We start from the raw sequence: 6,000 nt of genomic DNA on the forward strand, positions 1-6,000 counted from the left end.
GACATCACACACATCCATGCCCGAGGCAGGATTCGAACCTGCGACCGCAGCAGTCCCGCGGTTCCGGACTGCATCGCCTAGAACCGCACGGCCACCGCGGCCGGCAAAAGACTACGTTCCTTTTTTTTCAAAAATAAACAATGAAATAATTAATTATTCGGTATTAATGGCTGACATCCGTGATTATGTTTTACGCGTTAAAATCTTAAGTGAAATATTGACCCTCGCACCTGACTTATGCAGTTAGCAGGTTTTGCAAATGTATCGATCCAATTAAGAAACAAACACTTTGCTGCAAAACCCGGTATACGGTCATATGTTAGGAATGACAGAAGGATCGAATTTAATTATTGCGAATGTAAAGAAAATACGCTTCATTTCAAAGAGAAATATGAAAATTCTACAAAACTGGCATATAAAAATAAAGGTGACATCATTTTACCAGGAAAAACTGACGTATTTTACGTCAAAAAGAGAAGAGAAATGAATGTTCATCATTAGGTTAAAAAAATCATTGTGCTTCTGACATCATAAGATATTGTATAAAATAAAATAACCTCCAAATTGCATCTTAGTAAAAGTCGATAAAATTTTAGGAAATGATAAAATTGGCGGAACACTGTCCACAATTCAAAATCGCTTCCGGCTTCTTCCTCGTTCTGCGGGTTGTCAGCGGCAGGAGCGATTCTAGGAGTGCCTTCCTGCTTGTCTAACAGCTCGGTGAAGAATCTGTGTTTGTCGTCGGTCACCCATTCTTCACCAGTATGGAGCTGCCAAAGGCTTTTGACTTCTCCGAATTTGGCTTCTAAAAGTTCTACACCTGCTGTGGTTGCCGGCCGGAGTTGCCGAGCGGTTCTAGGCGCTACAGTCTGGAACCGCGCGACCGCTACGGACTCAGGTTCGAATCCTGCATCGGGCATGGATGTGTGTGATGTCCTTAGGTTAGTTAGGTTTAAGTAGTTCTAAGTTGTAGGGGACTGATGACCTCAGAAGTTAAGTCCCATAGTGCTCAGAGCCATTTGAACCATTTGGAACCTGCTGTGTTTGGTGTTGGGCAGTTTCCTCTGCTCAATTTTTTCCCCTCTCCAAAACTGTAGAAGGGCTCTCCGTGAACTACACAAATATTTTTGTTTTTGCTTTTCTTGATTTTTTTTTTTCTTATTGAATCTGGAAATGCCAGTTATCACTTTTACTAAGCCTTCCTTTTCCTGGAAGGAGCGTCGCCCTCGGCCTCTTTCCGGTCATTCTAAACTATTAGTACGAGTTCGATTTCTTGCAGAATTCCTATTATTTGTACGTCTTCTGCATTTAAGCCGTTCACAAAATCACTGATTTCCTTCAAAATACTCACGAAGATTCGTCAGCTCACAGCCTGCTGATCAGATCAACTGTGCTTGCCGGTGCATATTTCGACAGTGCATCGGCAGCGAGGGCTTCACTGTTGTGTACGCTTTCGTTACAGCGCGGCCGACCTAACTCGGAATAAGAAAAATATCTCTTCCAGTCCTACTATACTCAAATGTAACTTTGAATGTCTAGATTGGTTAGTTTGTCAGGTGGCGAGCATTGTATCTGGACACGGCAAGGCGACCACCATGCCTGTTAAGCTTGGCGGGTTTTGCAAACGTTGGGCATTTATCGGACTTTCCACACGAAGAGCACGTGCAGTTAGCGGCTTTTGCAACCGAACACGATTTTCTACAGCCAGTTTCAACGGTTTACAGCGGGTTTTGCACCCTGGAGCCTATTTCATCATGTACGCCCTGCAAAAATTTATACGACAGTGTGCTAATCTCAGAATCGACAAAAAAATGCAGTTAGCGGCTTTTGCATCTGAGTCACTCAATTGTCCGACTGAATTGATGGGGTCTGCTACGAATTCCTCTCACCTACGCCAAACTCTTCATCTCAGCGTAGCACTTGCATTAAACATTGTAACCTCCCAACAGTTTATTATTGCGTAACCTCCCAATAAAAATCTAACTCATATATAACCTTTCAATAATTAACTGACTGTGAATATAAACTGGTAAATCTGGACGTCAGCAATGCTGTGTCATGGCCCTGAAAACTCGTTCTGAGTAAATTGAAAATTCTTACCTCAATGAAGTCGCCGGATAACGCGTATATATCTGCTCCTATAAGAAATTTTTCTGTCACAGCCCAGTGCAATGCTGGCCGCTAGATTTGTCATGTATAAAAAGAAACAACTGATTTTTCTGTACGATAATCGGGATGACCATGGATAGGAGAAATTAGTAAAATCTTTAATTTCAGATGAATGATTGTCAAAAGCTAATTTTATAAGAAAGATTATTAATAAAAGATTAAAAAAAACATTTACATGGGACTTGATATCAATAGTACAAAATCAGTTGTTACAAATTACATATGCGTGCGGCTACGAATAATAATTCTTGGTTTTACCTAATACTACATAGCTTAGGAACCGCCATCGCTCTCGACGACCGGCCCAACCGCCTGACTGCGAGCTACTACTCCTACTGCTGCCGACACCTCTCTCTGGTCTGCGTTTCTATTGTAGCTTACATATGGCAGGCAGCGCGTGAGCAATCCATCGAAGTTACATCTGCTCGAGTGCGCTAGCAATAAATTCCTTAGTCATGGACCTCTTACAACATCTTCCATTATTAAAACTTTGAACATAGCTGCTAAGGTTCAGTGACCGTTGGACAAATAAGCCCTCGGTCACAAATATTAAGTCAAAATTGACCTGGTTTCGACGCTACTATGAGCGTCGTCTTCGGAATTAGACTAACTGTTCTAAAACATATTAGGTATATAGTACATTAATAAAATTAAAGCAAAAAAATTAAAGCAAGGCTAATGCAGTGAGCGCTCAGCTACGATCTACTCTCTTCTGCAAGAAGGAAGTCAGTATCTGTGCACCGTTCAATCTTTCGACCAACTTTGTTGTATGGGAGCGAAAGCTGGGTGGGTTCAGGTTACCTTATCAATAAGGTTGAGGTTACGGATATGAAAGTAGCTAGGATGATTGCAGGTACTAGTAGATGGGAACAATGGCAGGAGGGTGTCCACAATGAGGAAATCAAAGAAAAACTGGGAATGAACTCTATAGATGTAGCAGTCAGGGCGAACAGGCTTAGATGGTGGGGTCATGTTACACGCATGGGAGAAGCAAGGTTACCCAAGAGACTCATGGGTTCAGCAGTAGAGGGTGGGAGGAGTCGGGGCAGACCAAGGAGAAGGTACCTGGATTCGGTTAAGAATGATTTTGAAGTAATAGGTTTAACATCAGAAGAGGCACCAATGTTAGCACTGAATAGGGGATCATGGAGAAATTTTATAAGGGGGGCTATGCTCCAGACTGAACGCTGAAAGGCATAATCAGTCTTAAATGATGATGATGATGATGATGATGAATAAAATTAAAGTTTGTACTGACTGGAAAAGATGCAGTACTTACAAGTCACATATTAAAAAAGATCTGAGCCGGAAAGGCGACGTCATGAACACTTGTCAGATGGCGAGCCGCTAAGGGCTGCTCGTACTGTGAACAAGGGTTGCAACGAGACTGAGGTGCCCACTTTAGAAAGTATGGGCAAGTAAACATGGTGTTGCTACGAGCGCCATCTAGTAGCCGCAGAAACAGCTAGGCTACTGTACATTCAAAATTAGACACATGAAATTGTGATGCAGCTGATTCAGGCATATCGTAAGCATTAATAATAACAGGATGAAGTTACATATTTATCTGCTTTAAATAAAGATACATTTTGTAGCGTAAAAAACGTTAGTTATGACGTACGAGAAAACAGCAAAGATGTGACATGAAAACAACATTTCGGTAAACTGCATGAGGAAATCTGAATCAAAGATCAAGCAATGGCTTTATACAGTCAAAAAAGTTTTTATTTCGTAGAAATCTTTATACCAGTGTCCCGGTACATGAGACGCTCATGTGGAAGAAAACTTACGTCAATTTAAAAAAGATCTATCAGATGAACAGATTACCGACTTTATGAATCTCATTAATGTCGTTGTCAAGTACAACTACGTTGAATTGAACGGACAACTGTACCAGCAGTCTGATGGGCTCGCTATGGGCAATCCTTTAGCCGGCATCCTTGCCGAAATATTTATCAATTCCTCGGAAAAAAAGCTGTTTAACCGTGTCTCAGCCGCTTCACTGGGTATCCTTTCTTACACGAGATACGTTGATAATATTCTAGTCATCTACAACGGACCCGCCGATAGAATTGATCATATACACTCCTGGAAATGGAAAAAAGAACACGTTGACACCGGTGTGTCAGACCCACCATACTTGCTCCGGACACTGCGAGAGGGCTGTACAAGCAATGATCACACGCACGGCACAGCGGACACACCAGGAACCGCGGTGTTGGTCGTCGAATGGCGCTAGCTGCGCAGCATTTGTGCACCGCCGCCGTCAGTGTCAGCCAGTTTGCCGTGGCATACGGAGCTCCATCGCAGTCTTTAACACTGGTAGCATGCCGCGACAGCGTGGACGTGAACCGTATGTGCAGTTGACGGACTTATAGGGCGTATAGTGGGCATGCGGGAGGCCGGGTGGACGTACCGCCGAATTGCTCAACACGTGGGGCGTGAGGTCTCCACAGTACATCGATGTTGTCGCCAGTGGTCGGCGGAAGGTGCACGTGCCCGTCGACCTGGGACCGGACCGCAGCGACGCACGGATGCACGCCAAGACCGTAGGATCCTACGCAGTGCCGTAGGGGACCGCACCGCCACTTCCCAGCAAATTAAGGACACTGTTGCTCCTGGGGTATCGGCGAGGACCATTTGCAACCGTCTCCATGAAGCTGGGCTACGGTCCCGCACACCGTTAGGCCGTCTTCCGCTCACGCCCCAACATCGTGCAGCCCGCCTCCAGTGGTGTCGCGACAGGCGTGAATGGAGGGACGAATGGAGACGTGTCGTCTTCAGCGATGAGAGTCGCTTCTGCCTTGGTGCCAATGATGGTCGTATGCGTGTTTGGCGCCGTGCAGGTGAGCGCCACAATCAGGACTGCATACGACCGAGGCACACAGGGCCAACACCCGGCATCATGGTGTGGGGAGCGATCTCCTACACTGGCCGTACACCACTGGTGATCGTCGAGGGGACACTGAATAGTGCACGGTACATCCAAACCGTCATCGAACCCATCGTTCTACCATTCCTAGACCGGCAAGGGAACTTGCTGTTCCAACAGGACAATGCACGTCCGCATGTATCCCGTGCCACCCAACGTGCTCTAGAAGGTGTAAGTCAACTACCCTGGCCAGCAAGATCTCCGGATCTGTCCCCCATTGAGCATGTTTGGGACTGGATGAAGCGTCGTCTCACGCGGTCTGCACGTCCAGCACGAACGCTGGTCCAACTGAGGCGCCAGGTGGAAATGGCATGGCAAGCCGTTCCACAGGACTACATCCAGCATCTCTACGATCGTCTCCATGGGAGAATAGCAGCCTGCATTGCTGCGAAAGGTGGATATACACTGTACTAGTGCCGACATTGTGCATGCTCTGTTGCCTGTGTCAATGTGCCTGTGGTTCTGTCAGTGTGATCATGTGATGTATCTGACCCCAGGAATGTGTCAATAAAGTTTCCCCTTCCTGGGACAATGAATTCACGGTGTTCTTATTTCAGTTTCCAGGAGTGTATTTAAACTTTTTAACGACCTCCATGAAAAAATTTCTTTCACTATTGAACTCGAAAACGAAAACCGCCAATTACATTATTTAGACTTGACGCTTACAATAGAAGACAATAACATCACTTTCAATATTTTTCGAAAAGAAACGTATACTGATCAAATCGTGCCTGCTTCCTCTTTTCACCCACAGTCTCAAAAAATGGCCTTTTTTCACTCTGCCGTCCACCGAGCCACTTCCATACCACTTTCAACAGAAAAGTTTGATGAGGTGATTAATTTACTTAAAACCATAGCAGTCAATAACGAATATACGCCTAACATAGTGGACGATATCC

This window comes from Schistocerca americana, chromosome 8 (assembly GCF_021461395.2).
Source record: "Schistocerca americana isolate TAMUIC-IGC-003095 chromosome 8, iqSchAmer2.1, whole genome shotgun sequence".
Classification (NCBI taxonomy): Eukaryota; Metazoa; Arthropoda; class Insecta; order Orthoptera; family Acrididae; genus Schistocerca; species Schistocerca americana.